The following is a 22,156-nucleotide window of genomic DNA, read 5'->3' on the forward strand; positions in this document are numbered from 1 at the left end:
CCATACATATATACATATATACATACATATATTTTAAATGAACAGATTCGAATGCTATTTACTAATAAAATCGTTATAAAATGAGAAAATAAATTCGTGGTTTCTCTTTTGTTTCTATTATTTATATTTTTCGAATCAACGAATTTATTAGTTATAAATTGATTCTTGAAATCTATAGCAATGTAAGAATAAGACAAAGAATGATTGAATCGATGAGAAAGAAAATGACAAATGTATAGAAGATTTATAAAAAGTGATATATAACCGTGCGAATAGAACAAAATGGGAAACGAATTGAAAAGAGATATGATTGATTACGAGAAACATTTTAAAAATCATTATCTTCAAGATATATCATCTTTCGATGGTTCTATTATCTCTAATTTGATTTGTTACACAAGTAATAACGAAAATGGTTTCATATCAAAATAAAGAATGAAATAATTCGAAGAACAACAGAACGAAATAATTCGAAATACAAGAGAACGAAGAAAAAGAATACGTCGAAGTAAGGAAGAAACTTTTCGAGCATCCTTCAAATTTTGATAGAAAAATTGTGTTTAATATCTGCGACGTTATTATTGTCGATCGATTGAATTCTTTGATTTATATATCGAAGATTCTATAATTTAAGTGAAAAACAAGAAAGTCTATCGATAGATAATAAATTGTCAATTTCCTTTAAATTTATTTTAATTAATTTTATTGATGATAGAAATGAGCGAAAATCGTTTGCAAATAAAATGTGATATTACACTTATTTCCAGACAGTTTTATCGTATGGGTAATGATTTTCAACCGCGACTCGTTTGTTATATACGTAATTATATTCTATAGGTTACGTTAATTAATAAACAGTAATGGCTGTGTAATAAAGGTTATGAAGCTGCCACGTCGATTTAATTGCAGGCACTATATGTTCTACCCGGCTCGAGGACATTTTTATACGCACTAACGCGTCGGAAGTACTTCGTTAGCTCGAGTATTAATCGAGACAGTCGTATGTTGCTAATATATACTTACTACAGAAGATTAGGATTAATGGAAAAGTAAATATTCTATAGCATTAGTTAATCGTATATAATTTAGTTAGTAAAAAGAATCTCTGAACGATTTTGATCCAAGTTTTGAAATATTTGACTTTAAATTAATGTAACCAATATATTTACGAAAAGTACGAAGATTGACCCTTTGAATGTAAGCGAACAATCGGGGTGACTTCGATAAGATCCCTTTCGCTTTGCTCGTGCAAAACAGAATCGTAAAGTTCACTGGTTGTACGGCCTTGGAACGTCGTATAGTAAATTGATAGCGATAAGATCTGCTCGTCTCTTGGTTTATTTGGTCGTAGAGACACGACTCCGAGGGCTGTGGCTATGTACCGGCCAAATGGCAAGATTATTTTAAGGCGTATCTCGCTCTTATGCGATTTCACGAAGCACCGTCAACGAGAAGAACCTCGACGTCTGTGGTTTTCACTAAGACCCAGAGTAAGATTCACCATGAAGAAGAGAGTACTTTCGACGTAAGAAAAAGAACCGTGTCTGCTGATGGTTTCTTTGCGATATCTTTCCGGGTAAATATTAGGCGGATACGTGCACTGGAGGCAGCTCCAATGTTTTCACTTAATATCTTCTGAATGTAGAGCCAACTCGCAACCAGTATTCAAGGAAAAGCCATTGCGAGAGCCATTTTCCGTGAACAGTGAGAGATGTCGCCTTTGAGATAGACCACAGACCTCTGCGAATAAACGAACCATACTTGTCTAGGGGGTTTAAGGAAGTTGCTACTCAGTCAGTTTCTTAACTCTTAACAGGGCAGCGGACCGTCCTTGGAACATTTTATACGTTTCGTTATAATCTATTAGAATTGGATTTTAACTTTGAACTTACTATCGAACTTAATACAAATTCAATGAGATCTTTTAAAATACTTTTTTGCATAAGAAAATCGAGAGATAAGGTGTCGGGTAGTAACGCGAAAACTTCTCTTATCATTATCGAACTTGGTTTAAGAAATCTTGTTAAGAAGATCTTTCCAAGGATTTAATTCGATACAGTAGTTGATAGTCTTCGAAACTATTTATTTTTAATCGTCTTCTCGACAATAATTATTTATAGGTATTTTACTGATGTAAAAAACAATTTTATTGTAATAAAAATAAAAGTATTTTTCTTAAATAAAAACAGTTTCGTTTGACATTCTTTGTAAATTATCGACGAAGAATAAGAAACATGAAAGAACGATAAAGGACAGATCATTGGAATACTTGCTTTGGAAATATTAATGTAGAATGGAAGAAAATTCGTGGTACGATGAGGGTCTTCCTTTATCTTTATCTCTCTCTCTCTCTCTTCTTTTTTCTCTCTGTGTAATTTCTGAATTCTCTTTCATGGTAAAGTTTTAAAATCACGAGTTGCTAGCTTCAAAGCAAACGGGGAGTAAGGTAGGGGTCGGGGGTAAAAGAGAGGGCCGATTGGCTATCCGATGAAGAGAGGAGAAGGTTGTAAGAACAAGGGGAGGAAGTCTGTTAATAGTTCGTTATTAAAATAAGAGAGGCAGACGAGTGGGGTACGAGGTTTGCAGCTGAAATAAAAAAATATCTATTACCGAGTTATTATTGAACGCCTTGCGATGCTTACGTAACCAGAATTTTTCTACGCTCGATAAACGATAAATTTGTGTGGTTGCTTATTTCTTTTTTTTTCTTTTTTTTTCCTTTTTTCTTTTTATTCTTTTTAACGACAACGAAGAATCGCATAAAAAGTATTTCGATAATAGTCATTTGCCGTTCGAAGATAAATGGTATAGAGGTCCAATGGTAGATATCTGTGTGGAGAACGTTTTCTTTTTTAATCGCAATAAACGACGTGATAAAAGAGTCGATTTGAAAAGTCGCTTTCGTGATTATCGTTGTCACGGCGTGCGATCTTCATTGGCTCATTGCCAAGAATCGCAGATGTATTCTGGAATCGCGAATAATCGTAGTAGCATCGAGTATTTGGCGAATACCGGTGGTACGAGTTAATTAACCGCCCATTCGTTTCTCTCTCTCTCTCTCTCTCTCTGTCTCTTTCTCTTTCTCTTTTTCTCTCTCTATCTATCTATCTTTAGCTTTCTCTCTCACTTTTTCTACCCTTTCTCCTTCTCTCTCCCCCCTTTCGAGGGGGCGCGAAAACTTTTGTTTCCAACTCCCTTCCTTCCCTCGTGACTTCTGTACGATTCATGTAACTGGCACGAGCTTAATTTGCGATGGTTAGCAAAAAATTACTCGAAAAACAAACCCAGCGGGATAAAAGAGGAACCACGAAAATTTGACCGCAGCTGGACGGTTATCTCCATTATCGTTTGTTTTTTCTTTTCTTTTTATTTTTTTATGTTTGCCATTTCGAAGAGAATTAGAATTATCAAAATTGTCGTAGTCGTAATCGATTTGATATCTACTATATCGATATTAATCGGATATCATTCGCTTACAAGCAAATCTTCATTTTTTTCACTATCATTGCATAATATAAAAAAAAAAAAAAAAAAAAACAAAAAAAAAACGAAGAAAAAGGAAAGAAAAAGGAAAAAGAAAAAGAACGATAAAATCATAGTAGAAATTATTACGAACAATTCTTTCTTTCTCTCTCTTCCTCTCTCTCTCTCTCTCTCTCTCTCTCTCTCTTTCTCGATAGATTTAAAGTAGATAACGGAGATAGAGTTAGGTCTATTCGCAATGGCCACGGATACTTCCTGAGTCTCCTAATTTATTATCCCAGCAAGACGATACTTAGAGGTACTTACATATCGTATGCATATGTCTACACACGTACGCAGTATATACGCACATATAGACATACATAGACCACAAAGACACGTATCAATGGAAACTTTTACTTGCCGTAAAATTCGTAGTCTTTCTTCGTGCTAGTACTTGTTTTCTCTCCGTCTTGAGCTCGAGGAATACGAATCGTCGTCGTTCTTACACGGAGACAGCGGTAGATTATCGTCGACGGTGCAGCAATTCTCCTGGCATGACACGTTGCAATATTTCAACGCCGCCTTCACGATATTTTTTTCTTCTTTTCTTTTTTTATTTCTTTCTTTTTTTTTTTTTTATACTCGGAGTGTGTGCGCGCGCACACACTCGCTCGTCGGCGCTCACACTTGGGTGTTGCATCGTGTGAGGAAAGAGAACAGAGGAAACGTCAAGGAATGACTTCGGTTGTAGGTACGCGCTAGTCACCTCAACTGAAGTGACTACGAACGTATCTCGATGATGCCGACCGCAAGAAAGATTCTTTCATCGTAAATAAAGGCTCGACTCTTTGTTCGTGAAAAGCTTCTCTACACTAACACGAATGAGAGATCATCTGTTCGTAGTCGTAGTCTCTTGGTGCTTTTTACTATTTAAAAAAAGAAAAATAAAAAAAGGAAAGAAAAAGGACAGAAGTTACGTTCGTAAGAAAGAACAATATTTTTGCTAAAAAAAAAAGGGAAAAATTAAAAAAATAAAGAATAAAGAAAGAAAGAGAAAGAAAGAAAGAAAGAAAGAAAAAGAGAAAGAAAGGAAAACGAAGGTGTTTCTTAATTTACGATTTTCTCGTGTATATCACGTGCTCGTCACGATCTTCGTGTCTCTAAATATGTACTATACGGAGACTGAAAGAGAGGGTTGAGTGATACGAAAAGAGACGAAGAAAAAGTGAAAAGGAAGAAGGAAAGATTGAAAAGCCAGCGAAACGCTCTCGCGAGTCGCTCGTTCATCGCACGATCTCGATTGCGCTAGTTCGCGAGGGGAAAGAAGTTTCTCTTTCAGTAGTGCTTACGAAAAAATGGCGACCCTTGGAAGGCCTTGAAAAGCCATCACCGCTGATAAATAAAACGTTAGCACTGCACCATCGCCGTCGACTGTTTGCTTCAGCTTGTATTCTTATTCTATGTACGTATGTACGTATGTATGTATGTATGTGTATGCGAATGCGTACGGTGTACGCTAAACTTCAACCCTTTTTCTTTTTTGCACGGGGTGCGTTCGAGGATGAGGGAGAAGGAAGAGAAGAGGGATGGTGTGCTTGGACGGATGCACCGTCTTCGTGAACGTATGTCGTATGTACATATGTATATACGCACACTTACGAATTCGTCTCGAGCATAGCACTCGTTTCGCTATGCTGTCGTAGCCGCTGGTATACTTCGCTCGAACAAAGGAGACTTCCGTTCCTATCCTCCCCTTTCCACACCACGTCTTACCACCCTATTCTTCACATACGCTTTCCACGATACGGTCTCCTACGGCAAACCTCTTATCTCCTACTTCGATTCTCTTCTATATCTCTTCTATATCCTTATTTTTACGATCGACTAGCCTTAAAACCTACGTACTTACATGTTATAATACTATACATGTTTAATAGAAATTGCTTTGGGATGTATTGTTCTGGAAATTTGTAGAAAAATCTGTAAATGTATATGTATATATGATTATGTGCATATACATACACATACACACACACATACGAATATAAAGCTGGTGTCAGGTATTTATAACATAATATTTATGTCAGATAGTTGTATGTTAATGAAAGTGACGAAAAATCTCTCTCTAAAATATGTGTATCAGTTATCATCTACATTTTTCAATGCTTGTATATGAATAAGTGTGAATACTGATTTCATAGGAATTTCTACGTACCGACATGAGTTTTCAAAATTATTATTAATCTTAACTGATAATGATGAAATTGATACGTTATTATATATAATCTACATTTCTGAATGCATTATTAACATTATATATTTATTTGATAAATGGCGATTGGATCCGGAGGGATATTTTTCAAGTAATTAAATTAAAAAAGAAAAAAAAAAAATGTTTTATTGGTTCGCTTTGAATCGAAGACGTCAAGAAAATGAAGACAATTCCGTATATTTACTCGATTGCCAGATATCGTTTCCTGTTTTCTATTAAAGTGGATGACGCGAAAGATTCTTCATTCGATATACCTGACACGCTCGAGATTTAACCGCGTTGACAATGCAAGAACGACGAGCAATGCAAGAGATATCTGGATGTATATATACGTATATAGACATAACAACGAAAAACATACATACATATATATATGTATATATATATATATATACGTACGTACGTATATACGTATGTATGTACGTAGGATGTAGGAAGTCGAGTTTCCATCTCATCGAGGCGACGAACGTTCTCTTTCTCGTTCTTAACAAATACAGGGTTCTCTTTTCAGTAAATGCCAGAGAAAGACAACGAAGAACGTTCTTTCCGAGAAATTGCATTGAACGCGGAGGATGCCCTGTCGTATTTCTTTTCTTACTTTCCCGTGCAATAATACGACGATCCTGCAACGTGGAATGGATCGCCGTGACTATGGCAATGTCACCCACCCAGTTCCACCACAATTTCTCCGTTGGTGTCATTACATCGCATGTTACGAGAAAACGAACGAATGAACGAACGAACGACAGAACGTACGGACAGAATGAAACGGAACGGAACGGACGAATGAACGAAGATGGAGGAAGAGACGAAGTGAAAGAGTCTCGTGTAATTTTCTTTTTTTTCTTTTTATTATACGCATGTCGTTAAATACACGTCGTTTTGCTTTGAACGTATATACCACCTACCTGCGTGTATTAAGCTCAAACACTTATTTCTACAGGTTTTTTCTTTCTCAATATGAGTATGTATGTATGTATATATGCATGTATGTATGTATGTATATATGCATGTATGTATGTATGTATATATGCATGTATGTATGTATGGAAGAATACATGTGTATCGTACGTTTGTGTACTATCTTTATGAAGTATGAGTCATGGAAACTTATAAGAGCTTGTATCTCGATCGCTCTTGTTCTCTCTCTCTCTCTCTCTCTCTCTCTCTCTCTCTCTGTCTCTTTCTGTCTCTCTCTCTTGATGAACTCCAAACTCTTACTCGTTACATCTAATTAACGTACCTTAGAAGGCTTCAACCTTAAATATACCGGACTTTGATGTATGCTTCAGGTTGGGTATTGTTTAAGGAAGAAGCCTTCAGTGCTTGTGCTTCCCTTTAACCTGATGGACGTAAATTTCCTTGCTTTTTTTTTTTTAATTATTGTTAGGCGCAAGAGTTTCAAGAAGATATTTTTATTCGAGTTTCCTTTTCAAATGCATTCGACCAGTAACTTATGAGTATTGTATTGAAATTTTGGATTGTTATTATTTCGGGTAGATATTTCTACTTATTTAAAGTGCTGAAGACTTACACGAGTACAATGTATCCCTAATAATAGATATATAAATACTGTAATATGTATCGTGAAAAAGAAGTTAAAAAAGAAGAAAAGAATAGAATACAATAGAATAGAATAGAACAGGAAAGAAAAGAAAATAAGAAGTAACACTTTTACTCAGCTATTTTCTTTCATCATCTTTTCGAGTTTCTCGATCTTGAGTATGAAAAGAAGAAATCTTTGTTTTTCTTTCGACTTGTGGACATCTCCGAAAGTACCAAGAGACTAAGCGACTGTAATCATGAAATAAAATATCCTTGTCGAGTTCAGAAGTTCTTCAGACGACTGATAGAAGTAACATCGAGAGATTCTAGTCATTTCTTTCAATTTCTATAAACGTTGTTTGCCATAATAAAACAAATACATTTAATCAGTCCTATTTCTCTTAAGTTATATTCAAAGTTCAAAACTAATTTTGAATATAATATTACGTCATAATTGTATTAATTGTAAGCCATTAACTAGGACAATATGAGCCGTTTATTTTGAAAGTGATTCAAGTCGATTTATTTTTAAATCGTGATATTTAAGTTTAAATCAATTTAAAAATATTGGTTAGTGATAAACATGGTAGTATAATATTTTTATATTTAGAAAAATATATATAATTTATCAATCCAATTAGTTTAATAAACATTACTTAAAAAGTAGAACGTTTTGTAGAACGATAAGTGACTTGTCGCTTTCAAAATTAATGAAATGACTTCTTTGATTTTTGGATAAGAATAAATCCTTCATAAAGAAACATAATATAGTTTTAAAATAAATAAAAAACAAAAAAGAATTAATTATGTATTGTAAAAATAAAAACATTTATTCATTTTCAAAAGAATTAGACAGTTAACTTATATTTACATTCTCTCCATTTTTCACATTCAGGAGATATTTAATATAATTATGATGTACAGATGATATATATTGTAATAAGTTCTTTATATCCCATTATATTCCGTTAATTAACTAACTTAACCTATTAACAAAATCTTAATGAATTTAAATATATTGTAAATCAATTAAAAATAGAATCTCCCTATTATAAACGTTAACCCGATTATTTTGAAACGTAAAGTAGAATTGTAAATATTATAAACGTTAATTTGATTATTTTGAAAAATGGATTTAAATCCTTTTCAAAATCTTATGTATGTATACACATGTATAGATAATATTGATTTTCCACATAATAACGTATAGCTGTATTCAAACACTTATTCTTTTTTTTGGTAAATATTTATTTCTTTATTTTCGTATATTTTACCTTTAGTATTTAGAATGTTCCTTTTCGAAAACTCTTGTAGTAAAACCGAACATTGTTTTGCGACAACATCGACCAGACAATTTCCGTAACGAAACCCGTTTAAACGTGCCATGACTGCACACTACATATCTTTGGTTCAAGACGTTTATGTATATATATACACACACATACATGCACGCATATATATATATATATATATATATATATATATATATTTACAACTTACCAGAGAAAGACGAATACCAGCTAGCTTCGTACACGAAACACAAGGCAAGATAAGAAGATGCGACGAACGAAGTCAGCTTTTTTTCGAGCACCCGTGTAAACTGAGAAAAGCAAGCGTCATGTACGTTAGGAGGATTCTTGTCACACAGGATTGTCCGTCTTTCATTCTTTCTCGTACTTTTCTTGTGTATCTGTTAAAAACGACAAATTAAAATTAAAAGAAAAGCTTCGTATTAGAATAAATTAAATTAATCCTTTATGAAGTTATATAACCTTGAAGTATCATGCATTTTTAAGTATATCTATAGGTATTTATATACATATATACATACATACATACATACATACATAACACATACATACATACATACATACATACATACATACATAACACGTACATACATACATACATACATACATACATACATACATACATACATACATACATATATATATATGTTTTATTTTATTTTATCATCACAAAATATATTAATTGTTACTTCATATCCGAAGTTTTTAATATTCCTTAAATATAAGTTATAATTAATACATAATATAATTATATATAAGTAATGCTACAACTTTTCCATTATATAATTTTTCTTATATACTTTTTTAGATTTATATATATATTTTTTTTATGCAATGCAGATATGAACATTATTATAAATGATTATGTTATGTAATATATAAAAAAATATGTATATATATATGTATCAACAAAATGTATCAAGAAAGTTACTCACAAATATCAGTTCCAACGAAATGTTTTGTTCGATCGATTTTTGCCAGAGGCAGATTTCAAAGTGCGCGCTTTGATGTGTTTCGTTCAATCAGTAGATATTTTGCGATGCACGCTTCAAACGATCAAGTTATTTTGATCGAAACTGTGAACTTTTTCGTTGTTGCTTAATGAAACGCTCGCGTTTCGCATTACCAACGGTATTACTACTTTAGTCATAAAGTTTAAATTGAATACTCATTAAAAGTACGCACTGAGTCGATGAAATTGTGCAAATATTACAATATTATAAAGTATCTTTTTAAATAAGATTTTAATTACAATGTTAATTTCATTTACATAAAATATAATAGATATTTAAACGTCAATTACTAAAGTGTAACAATCTATTTAGAGGTATGCCGTTGGTAATTATTTTTATATACATATATATGTAAAGTACGCGTTTAATAACAACGTTCGTTAACACGAAATACATATGTTTAAAGAAACAATATGATTGGTTCGCATGTCGACACTGACCAATTTAAAATCACGAAGCGTATTAATCAATGGTATTATCTCATTGGTTGAATATAATAATTGTAGTCATTTTAAGTTCGTATGAATGAGCACGTTAGACTTTTGGTGTTCACGAGAAAATTTCAGTCTCGTGACGAGATATCGATGAAATTAAATCTTTGAAAGAAAGCTGATTACTAAAGGAAAGCGCGTAAGTATTATTTAATAAATCAATTCATTTTCAGAAACAAATGTTTTTATTAATGTTGGCCAAATGATGAAAGATCAAAATTCAACCGATCAAATTCGAATGATTTGGAAGTTGTTGGCAAGGACGTTCGTAGGAGTTTTTTCAAGAGGTGGATAGGGGGTGGGACATGGTATAAAATGTCACTTGGATTGATTGAAACGTATGCTTTGATATTTGTACATTTTTTAGTATTAAAGTTTTCTCACTGTGTGATGGAAAAGAACTGTATTCCCTTGCCTATGCCCCTTCTTGTGGACGGTCCTGGTCGTAAATGACCATTAAAGAATCGTACTGCGAATATAACGAAGCTCGTTATTACGTTTGATCTTCAAAAAAGTTGTTCGTTGTGCGAACGCGTTGTTCATTTGTTTCGATACGTTTCATTAGTCACCGTAACCAACGCGCAAGTTGCCCCTTTCTCATTACATGCGTAATTTTTTTTTTCAAAGAGCAGACACCGGTGTAACGTAGTATTTAAGGGGCTCAAGGAAATCGCTTCTCCATTATCCAACAATGAGTGACGTAAATTTCAAGTTAATGAGATATCGAATGTTACGATAATGATACAAATTCGATGAGACGATACGAAACCTGCACGAATTTCGTGAGTCGTGATTTTATTTTCCTCTTTTTTTTCTTTTTTTGTTTTATCTATCATCGACCAATATTTCGGCCATAATTTTTTTTTTTTTTTTATTTATTTTCGTTATTTCCATGGAGAAAGATTCTGTTATTTTATTTATTACGATGTGAATGTAAATGGTGTAGAGACAATACGATAGAATGTCCGTTAATTATGTTATATACGTGTGTATCGTGTCTTATATGGGTTAGGTAGAAAGAGGTAAGCGGGGGAGAGGGAAATAAATGGTTAGGATCCGTGTAGTTATATATATATATATATATATATATATATATATATATATAACGGGTGCATATATACATATATATATATATATATATATATACGAGTATGTATATATCCATTATATATATCTATATATATACGGGTATATATATACCCGTTCGCACAGTTGGAACAGGAGAGAAGCAAAACAATAGATGCGGTGAACAGAGCGAGATGTGGTTGTAGAAAGAAGAAAGGTGCTAGGAGGTAAACGTGATATATAGAATCGATTTGAATTCAACGTTAAAGCATTGAATGACAATTCAATTTCAATGATTTTTTTACTCGTAGTTATTTTTTTCTTATTTATATTAATGTATTATACGATATGTAATTTTGTTAACGTTATAATTGCATAGAGATCATTAATGATTTTTGCAGACATTGCATTTTAATTTTTATAGACATTATTTCAATTGTTTTACACGTAAGATTTCTTTTTTGTAACACTTAAAAAATTAAAAATACTTATGCTTTCTGTTACAATCTAATATTAAAATAATGACGACGATGAAATATTATTTATTTCTTTATATACAAAAAGTTATGAATTTAATTAGATTAGTATATTGATCCGTGAAAAATTAATTTCTTTGGGAGTCTATACGTATTAACATACAAAGGTGTTTATGCGAGCGCATCTTTAATATCAGATTGTGCGAATGTGTATATTAATGTGAGATCGTTTGTGATGTTTTTATATTTAAATATATCCATATAGTAATATTCCAACGAGCATTTTCTTTTCTTTTTTTTTTCTTTTTCTTTTTTTTCTTTCGAGGGTGACGTAGTCTCGAACGAGATGTTTTATAAAGTACTGTATGTGTTGTGTTTGTTCGTAGGAAGCTGTAAGCTGGGAGAGACACCCTTGCAGACTCCGTCCTGTGTATCGTTCAATGGAGAAGTCACGAGATAATTGTACATGCATACCTACGCGTTTTGATATTAACGTTTCGTACGAAAGAGGAAAAAAAAGGATCGTCTACCAAGAGTCTCGTGAAAATTATGCTTTCTAAATATTTAGGTACGTATTTATCTTGATTAAAATAGTCCAAGTAATTTTGAATATATTCATATAAAGTATATTTAGGTAAACTGATACTAATTAAAACATTTTATATTTTTGCAGATTTTCCTATTATCTCGATTATTTTTCCTTTCCTATTATATCCTATTATTCAATAAACGCGGCAAATAGAATAAGTTTGGGATATAGGAATAATATAGTATAGGGTACCAGTTGAAAATGACTTTTTGATTTTTATTTAAGAGATTCTACTTTTATAAAAGTAGAATCAAAAGATTATCGAGTATTTACTTTGATTGTTTCTCTGTGTTCCGAATGATGATATTGTTCGAGCGAACGTACTTGAGATAGAATTAGCGAACAAGAGAAAAGTATCGAAGTTTCTTTCGATTTTCTCGAAGAAAATACGGAATAACTATAATACAAAGTTCTATTAGAAGATTATTTATTATTTTATGTGCTTTTGTATCAAGTACAAGAAGTAGTTAATCATTTATAAAGTATCTTTAATTTTAATCAAAAAAGAACGAAAAAAAATTTTAATACTCTCTTAAATCCTTTGTTTAAGATGATATTTAAACGAAATTTTTGCAAAAAATAATTTTCGTTACTTTCGGAACATTTAAATATACTTGGTACGCTATAATAAAAATAGAAAAATATATTTCTCCATGTTAAAGGTTTTACGCGGTATTTAGCTTCAAAGATTATCATAAATATCTCGATAGAAATATCTTCGTGAGAGGATAATAACGTGAGGTGGTAGAAAAAAGTAGGTTTTTCTTTTTTCAAAGTAAAAACAGATGTTCGATGTTTCACAAACTAATCGTAGTTACAAGATCTCCGATTATACGTCGACGTTCAGATCTCGACGATTATCTCTTGGTAATCTTGAAAGTGACGTTTACGCGGTGCGAAGAGAAAGGGCAAAAGGGAGTCGATGGTGTGTCGCGTGTATACGCTTGGCGCACATGGGGTATTTCGAGCGAAAAAGAGAGAGAATGAAAGAGACAGAAAAAGAGAAAGAAAGAGAGAACGAGAGAGAGAAAAAGAGAGAGAAAAAGAGAGAAAGAGAGAAAGAGAGAAAGAGAGAGAGAGAGAGAGAGAGAGAGAGAGAGAGAGAGAGACCAGTAAAAGGAGGAAGGAAGAGGTAGAGTCGTGTACATGGGGTCCCATATATACACGTTTGGTTTCTGTGGAAGATGAGAGAGCGAGGAAGAAGTATAAGGGAAGGGAGAGGGGAAGAACAGAGATCCAAAGGAGAACCGCGCGCGGGCAGTGCACGCGCAGCCGCCGGGACGCGCGCATCCCGTGCTGCTTTTGCGCTCTTACGAACGTTCCGGAGTAGGAGCCCGCGAAATCACGATCCTCACTGCACTGTGCAACGTGCCATCGTCAAGGTGTTTTCTCTTGATATATTGACTGATATATATATATATATATATTGAAATATATATATATAAATATATTATATATATATAAATACATAGTACATGAGTTGTATTATAATAATTTAATCGTTAGTCTGGATATTTTATTTTTTTTTATGGACCTATTAAAGGTGAAGGACTACTGCCTTTAATTTGATCATCGTCCGAAGATGCGAAATTTTTCGAAAATTAGTTACTATATTGAGAAATTAAATACTTACTATAGGATAATAGATAGTCTAGGTTAAATTAGATTAATTGCAAGCAGTGTCAACTACGGAGTTTCAATGTCGTAGGGGATCGGTCGTCTATACTGAAAAAGAAGAAGATGAAGAATTATTGAGAATGTAAGGTAAAGACAAGGTTGTTAGGTTGTGTCCGTATTATTCGCGCGCTTCTTCTTCGCCACGTGGCGACATACATATATCAGGCACGTTGCACAGACCGACCGACCGTCCGTATTATTTTGGTACCGGGTATGCGTAAAATATCGTGAAGTGTGAGTAATATAGTACGTAGTGTCACGGCGTGCTGCGTGCGCGAATGTTCGCACGTGTTACTCGTGTTATCCGTGTTATTCAGCTCGTAGAGTGTTTTCTTCCTAGACTATCTCTTTGCTTTTCTCTCTTTCTCTTGTTCCCTTTTCTCTCTCTTTTCCTCTCTCTGTATCTATCCATCTTTCTCTTTTGCCTTTCGCCTTTTTTTCGTCTTTGTCTTTTGGCTTCGGCAACTTCGTCGGTCGGAAGCTCCAATAGAATTTCGTGGAATTCACGATCGCGAATTCGAGAATGCTCTGGCAAAACCGGTTATCGTGAGACTCGCGAGGAAGAGGACCTCCAGCAACGACTTCGGATGGAAGGTATAGACCGATTGCGAAGGGCAAGATATGTCGACAGCGAGATACGACGAGGCAGGCGATCGACTGATTGACCGATCGGTGATCACCCATGATCAACAGTGAACTTATGGTTGCGTACTGTTTATGCTTCTATGAAGGCGGACGATCAATGTATGCAACTTTGGCTTCGTCCTACTCGATCTAGGATATAACAAGGACGACGACAAAGAAGACGATGAAAACGACGATGAGCCTTCGTGGAGTTTTCTCAAATTTTCTCTACTTCGCTATGTTTATCACTGCGAACTATTGGTAAGTCTTATAAATCAAATATATTTATTATTTTTTTATCCTCGTTATTCTCGATTAAAAATTTATTTGCACTTTTAAAAAAGAAGGTTATACATATATATATAAAATTTGCCTATTCACGTTGGTGGATTCAGAAAATTATGGCAGCTTTTAGCGCTTCACCACGTTCGCGTGTTTTCACGAGAAAGAAATATCTAATAAGCTTTATGGTTATTGGGTTTCACACCAGAAAGAAGATTCTTCTTTCTTTCTCATCCCGCTTTTTCTTCTTTTGTTTTTTATTTTGGTTTTTTTTTCTTTTCTTAAGAAAGTATCCATAAATTTCTTAATGCAATCTTCTTACGTCCGATGCTAAAATGTATTTATGGTGATTCGAGTGTTATAACTCGTTAAGCTTTTCCGCACGTACTACTTCTGGGTCCGGTTTGAAGGATTTCCCGATATGTTTGTGATTTAAACGAGACCCGAGTGATAGACTACTACTTTATCTTAAACATTATACCCGCCATTAAATATTTATGAACTAACGATCCTTACCTTAAATATGCAAAATAATTCTGCTCTGGCTCTGATGTAAATATACAAACAAAGCAGGAGGGATACGGCAAGAGGATTAGCATATTTCATATCCTTCCGAAGGGATTAATTCGGGAATGTTTTGAAAATGACGGAAAAGGTTTATCGCACGGAGATAACGAGCCGAAGGACAATCGGAAATACTTTACTAGAATGAGTGAGATAGACGGAGACCGACTACTTTATCCTGGCGTCGATATTTCAGGCTCATCGTACTGCTTTCATTCGACCCGCTTTAAACGTCAATGGTCTTTCTCTATCTCTCTTTTTTTCTCTGACTCTCAACGTAGTCATTCGGTCGAGTATATCTTGAAGTCCATCCAGTTCGTTGGCCGATTCGAATCTTCTCCTATGTATTCACATCTTTCGTTTTACCCTCTCAATCTCACTCAATTTTTTCTCTTTATTCGCCTTCCTTATCGCAATACCATCATTGATATAACCGCACATTGAATTAGGAATGCCGAGTGATTTTCATTATACTCTTAATGATTTCTTTTGGAGATCTTTTCGAAATTAATTTACGATATATGTGATAATTGGAATTATTGTAGTTAATTGAAAAAGATAGAGACAGAGATACAGAGAGAGAGAGAGAGAGAGAGAGAGAGAGAGAGAGAGAGAGAGAGAGAGAGAGAGAGAGAGTGAGAGAGAGAGAGAGAGTGAGAGAGAGAGAGAGAGAGTTAGAGAGAGAGAGAGAGAGAGAAAGAAAGAGAGAGAGAGAGAAGTAAATGCTCTTATGTATTCCTTATTTTCGATTATAAAGTCAAAAAATAAACTTTAGGTGGGAAGTAAAGAAATTATATAAAACAAGTTGAATTATTTCTTTCCCTTCAATATTTTCTTATTACAAGCAAATAATAAAGTTTATTATTGTTACGCAGAAAATGTTTTTAAGATAAAGTGCTATTCATGTTTATAAATTAATTAAACGAAATTTTGTATTACTCTTCTCGATTAATAATATGTTCTATCGATAGAAAATAAATATTTCGAAAATATCTGAAATAACAGTGCGAAAATGTGATTTAAAAGACAAAAAAGAAAAAGAAGAGAGAGAGAAAGAGAGAGAGAGGAAGAGAGAGGCAGTGAGAGAGAAAAGAAAAAAAAAGTAAATCGGATCGATGAAAATGTTGGCAAAATACACGCACATGTACATATATCTTCGTACTATTTTATTCAGAAAGCGTCCGAAAGTACGTCCCATTAACTGTAAAACAATATTAGTTCGGTCGAAATGGTTCCACGGTCTTTATAAATAATTACTGGTATAAAGGCTGCATCACGTAGGGCATAAACAGCGACCAAGAGGTACAGGTATACGTTGCTCGAATAATGTGGGTGTCTGGCACAACTAAGAGGGTGAAAAGGAAAAGAGAAATAGTGAGTGAGTGAGTGAGAAAGAGAGAGAGAGAGAGGGAGAGAGAGAGAGAGAGAGAAGATTCTGAAAGTTACTAGAAGGGAAAGGGAGAAAGAAGAGATGAGGGATAGGAAGTATACATATCTACGTATATAAGGGTAACAGAGATAGAATGAGAAACAGAAGAAGATTTTGAAAATTACTAGAAGAGGGAGGGAAGAAAGACGAGACGAGGGATAGGAAATATACATATCTACATGTATAGGGTTAGCTGAAAGAGAGAGAGAGAGAGAGAAAGAGATAGTGAGAGTGAGAGTGAGATTGAATGAATGAGTGAGAGAAAGAGAGAGAGAGAGAATACAAGCGACTGAGAGTTTCATTTTGAACGAGTATTCTCTGCGTCCGAACGACGCGTCCTAATCGGGCAATATTAGCTATTGACTCTGGCTCATGGGGTTTACCGATGGTACTGTAGGCGATGGTGCTGACCATCCGACTGAACGAATGACGGCGACGAGGGCTTTTCGATTATATCCTGTTGAGAATCAAACTAAATCCGACACGTCTCTTCGTCTAAATTCGATTAACTCTTGACAAATAATTGTTTTCGATGAATTCCTATTTTTTTATTACCTTTTTTCTTACCTTTTTTTTTCTCCCTTTCGTACTCCAGATCTTTTTCTATCTTATGTGTAAAATTTAATCCCATTATTTTGTATCGGTTGAAACGTTCTTATTTCTCTCTATTTTTTTTCGGAAGAATAAATAAAAGAAACAAAGGCGAAATAGTCGAGGATTTGAAAAAATCTCCCATCGAAGGACGAATGTTTCTCTTTTGAAATTTCATCATTTTCAGTTTGAAGAAATCATACAGGCAATGGCTGTAGTTTTTACTGAAAATTTGATTTTTCGAATGCATGGAATCAAATTCGCTGTCGTTCGATTTGCGGTCTTTGGTAGTTATCCGAGTGTTCAATATATGAGGGCAAGAAAATTCGATTTCAAGGATAAACAAACATACACACTTTTATTGTGACCGATAATACATACTTTCGTGATGAATAAATTCTACCATTATTGACTTATTATTTATAATATATATATATATATATTTATATATATTTATATATTTATATAGGATGTTCCAAGCGATGCATAACTTCGTCCGAACAATCGTAATCTCATATTAAAATATGAAACCGTAAAAATTCTTTTTCGTCTCACGTTTACTATTCAAATGTGTTTTCACGTTTTTAAAATTTAATATAAGAATATCATATATAAAATTCAACAATTATACGAGAGTAAATTAAATATATACAGAGACATTCTATTTAAATGATGTATTATATAACAATCAAATAAAAGTATTTGAATAAAAAGAATATATACTACGTGGGTATATAATTTCATGTGGAAAACGTTGATAATGTCACGTTCTAATGATTTCAACCCACTAATGCGACCGAATCTTTCAAGCACTTTGAATTTCACATGCGATCACTGCCGGAGAATAACTCGAATCATATTACGCGTATTAATACGCGAACGCACGAGGAGAATACACATTGACCCGAGTGGAAACGAGAAACGAACAACAAACGAACGGGCTTACCGTAATTCGATCGTCCAATTTGCACGAGCATCCCGAAGGCGAAAGATGCACACACGCATCAGCCAAACTGATAGAATCACCCCCTGGCGATGTTCCCTTTCTCTCTTTCTTTCTCTCTCTCTCTCTCTCTCTCTCTTTCCTTTTCTCTCTCTGTCTATCTACTCCACTTTCTCTCTTTCTCTGTCTCTATGTCTCTTTGTCTCTCTCTGTCTCTGTTTCTCTCTCTCTCTCTCTCTCTCTCTCTCTCTTTCTCTCTCTCTTTCTCTTTCATGTACTCTGTAATTATTCATTTTCGTACGTGTAATTTGATTGAATTTAATTGCAAACAATGGCGGGTTTGTGGCATTCGCCACATGTAACAACGTGCTTGCTCTGTGTTGCTACCGGGTACACACATTTATGGATATTACTGTTCTGGGCTAACGCAAACTATGATTTAATCTTCGCCGACGACAATAAACTTCCCTTTCCTGATATCGCTCTCTACGAGATTGGTTTATCGATTATGGACACTTGTATCATTGTCGTTTCAGTAGTTATGCAAGTACTATCACAACATATTCTAGGTAGAACGTAAGATAATTACATGTAGGACTTTATACATAACGTATATTAGGTATTTCTCATATTGATGTTTCATTCGCATATTATGTGATATGTGAAAACGTGATAGAAAATCACTTTCGTTGTTTTCCCGTGAAAGGAAAAAAAAAGAAAGAAAGAAACTAGCCGTGAAATGTATCGCAAAGTTTTATCTATAGAGATCAATATCAATGTCCGTACGATAGATTTTTCTCAAATCCGCGAGAATTCTATTGATAAAAATCTCGTGTATCGAAATGAGTCTGTCTAACGTAGTAGAATCTCTCTCGTTGAATTCAATTACATTTCGTATCTTTTATCGAACGATACAAAACATTCGATGAAAATAAAAGGAATTTCGAATAAAAGCGATCGCTATTTTTATCGAAAAGAAAGAGGAATACAGGTTAGATGAAGAGGAATGGTGAATAAGGGTGAAAAAGGGGTAAGTCCGTAAAAACGAATAATACGACGATCGTTGTTTGATCTTTGCTGTTGCTTTTTCGTTGAACGATTCTCTCGATAACTCTCTTTTCTCTCTCTTTCTCTCATCCTTTTGAACGTTGGCATTGCTTTCGCCAATGTTTCTCGATGAGACCACGAAATACGCGCGCACACATTTACACATATATACACACTTACACTACATACACCCACGTTACACGAATACATAGACGTGTGCACATATGCATGTACATATATACACACTGTAGATACACATTACACATACACGTATACATACATGTATAATCACGTATGATATATAGTGCTCATGTATCGCAATTTTTGCACGAGCCATGTCATGGTGTCATCGATTATCGGTTTAATTTCAAATTTCGTGTTTCGAACGAAATCGTGGCCGATTACCCGCACCGTCGACTGTAATTACCGTGATGGCGATGGTACTGTCGGCGTGCCTCCACGTTGTATCGTTAAATTAATCTGCCCCGCGCTATCGATATATCGTCGACAGCGTGAAACTCGCACGTGCCTGTTTTCTCTCAACTTCTTCTTTTTTTTCTCCTTCTTTCTATTTTTTTTTTAGCGACATTGACAGCCGAATTATCCGATATTGTGAATAACAATACCTATTAATACTTCTCTGTATTTCTTTATATGATGTACACCTAAATGAAAGAAAAAAAGGCAGAGAAAGAACAGAAAGAGAGAAAGAGAGAGAGAGAGAGAGAGAGAGAGAGAGAGAGAGAAAGGGAGAGAGGAGAGAAAAGAATTAGCATTTATATATCCAGAAATTAGGAGAAATACGTTATGAATTATTGGTGTGCATCAATTAAACAAGAATTGGCAGTGGTTAACAATAAGATATAAAAAGAATTGAGTGAAGGGGAAAAAGAAAAGTAAAATGAAGCGGAGGAAAAAAATTTATCGAAGATGAGGGAGGGATGGAGGAGAGAGTGTTCGAGTCGAGTTTGGATATAATATTGACTTCCGGTCTCTTGATCGTCTGTCGTCGAGTTAAATTTCTACGATAGACTAAATTGCTGTTGCTGGCATGCTGAACGAGGAAACACTGCTACCATGCAAGTCATCGACCTCGTGCTATTTTGCGAAAGATTACGTTTGTTTAGAAAAGAGGAAGTATGAAAAAAAATAAATAAACAAGTGGAAGGGAGAATGAAATGGGGAAGGAAAGGAAAAAAAAAGAAAAAAAAGAAAGAGTAGAAAAAAGAGGGGGATACAGAGGAAAAGAGGTGGAGGGAAAAAAGCAGCATCGAGTGGATTCGTTGCTCGTTAAGGAGGTATATCTCCACCTGTCTTTGTTGGCTTGTGTTGTACGCAATCGGCTTCTATTAACGTTGTGTGCTAGTTAGCGCAGTCTCGAGGAAAGTGTAAAGAGAGAGAGAGGGAGAAAGAGCGAAAGCGAGAGAGAGAGAGAGAGAGGGAGAAAGAGAGAAAGCGAGAGAGAGAGAGGAGAGAGAGAGAGAGGGAGAAAACGAAAGAGAAAGAAAAAGAACTTGAATGCCACGGTGTTGGGTAATCTATAATGCTTGCGAGCATGGTCGATGCGCACTAGTGGCAATTATTTCTGGGACACTCCGTCTTAGGAAACTACTACTGACCTCCACCAATGCCGTTAATTAGGATAAAACGTGACTGGTACTATACTCGTATTTCTTTTTTTCTTTCTTTTTCTTCTCTTTCCTTTCTTTTTGTTCCTTTTTCTGTTTTAGTATTTGTTTCTCTCTTCTTTTCTTACCCCCATTTGAGCGACGAATTTCTACAATTTGTTTTTCTATATTCCCTTTAATTCCAACAATTGTTCTTCCACTTCTTCTTCTTTTTCTTCATCTTCATCTTCATCCTCGTGATCTTTTTCTTTTTCTTTCTCATCTTCTTTTTCTTCTTTTTCTTCTTCCTCTTCGTTTGTTTTTTCTTCGTTCACGTTGTTTACACGAAGAACGTTGAAGATTTTTATCTGAAAAACTTGTGTGATCCTAATCAAAAATAGAAAGAACAAGGAAAAGGAAATTCGCGATATCGACAACAAAGTAATTTACGTTCTCGTGCGTATTTCCCATTTTCTTTTTTTTTCTTTCTGTTTTTTCAAGGAATAAGCTCTTAGCTAAGTGCATCTTTTATACATGGGTCAAGTCATAAAGAGAAATGCTGTTAAGCTAAAAGCAGTCTAATGAGTTGGTTCAGTTTAACTCCGAACATTTTTCTTTATCATTTCACTTATTAACCTTATATATATATATATATATATATATATATATATATATATATATAAAAGTATCAGACGGATGTATATATATATATACGTCTGATATAGTTTTCGTAATTTTCCAAATGATTTTGAAAAGTTTCAGGAAACGTTTCGGTTTTTATCTCTTTTTATAGATTAGATACTCATTACGTCGGACGAGCCCTGGTAAAGAAAATGCAATGATCGACAAAGTATTTCAAGGATTTAGGCTGATACCGTACGAATTCTAATTTTTTAAGCCGTTTTTTTATAATCCTATCATCGTATTATCGCGATGAAGGACGCGCGGCGTGTCGCACGAGATAAGCCAAACTGCACTCGCGCGAGCAGGAGGTGGAGAGAAAAGAAAAGATAAAAGAAAAAGAAGAAAAAGAAGAAGAAGAAGAAGAAGAAGAAGAGAGTGAGAGAGAGAGAGAAAAAGAGAAAGAGAGAGACAGAGAGAAAGGAGTATTCAGGCCGCGAAATTGACACCACCGACTACCTACTTACCACTACTAAGAGTGACTT

General features: G+C 34.4%; 2 protein-coding genes across 2 annotated transcripts in view; one reads left to right on the forward strand and one right to left on the reverse strand.

Annotated features, from left to right (window-relative positions):
- Positions 1–22,156, reverse strand: part of LOC124424775 (EF-hand calcium-binding domain-containing protein 11-like) — an 87,589-nt gene that overhangs the window by 7,499 nt on the left and 57,934 nt on the right. The gene's annotated exons all lie outside the window — the stretch shown is intronic.
- LOC124424776 (mediator of RNA polymerase II transcription subunit 13-like) overlaps positions 13,781–22,156 on the forward strand; it is a 183,288-nt gene continuing 174,912 nt past the window's right edge. Inside the window, exon 1 of the mRNA XM_046964272.1 lies at positions 13,781–14,788. The gene's annotated coding sequence lies outside the window, so the exon portion shown is untranslated. The remainder of the gene's footprint in view (positions 14,789–22,156) is intronic.

Source organism: Vespa crabro, chromosome 6 (genome assembly GCF_910589235.1).
Source record: "Vespa crabro chromosome 6, iyVesCrab1.2, whole genome shotgun sequence".
Lineage (NCBI taxonomy): Eukaryota > Metazoa > Arthropoda > Insecta > Hymenoptera > Vespidae > Vespa > Vespa crabro.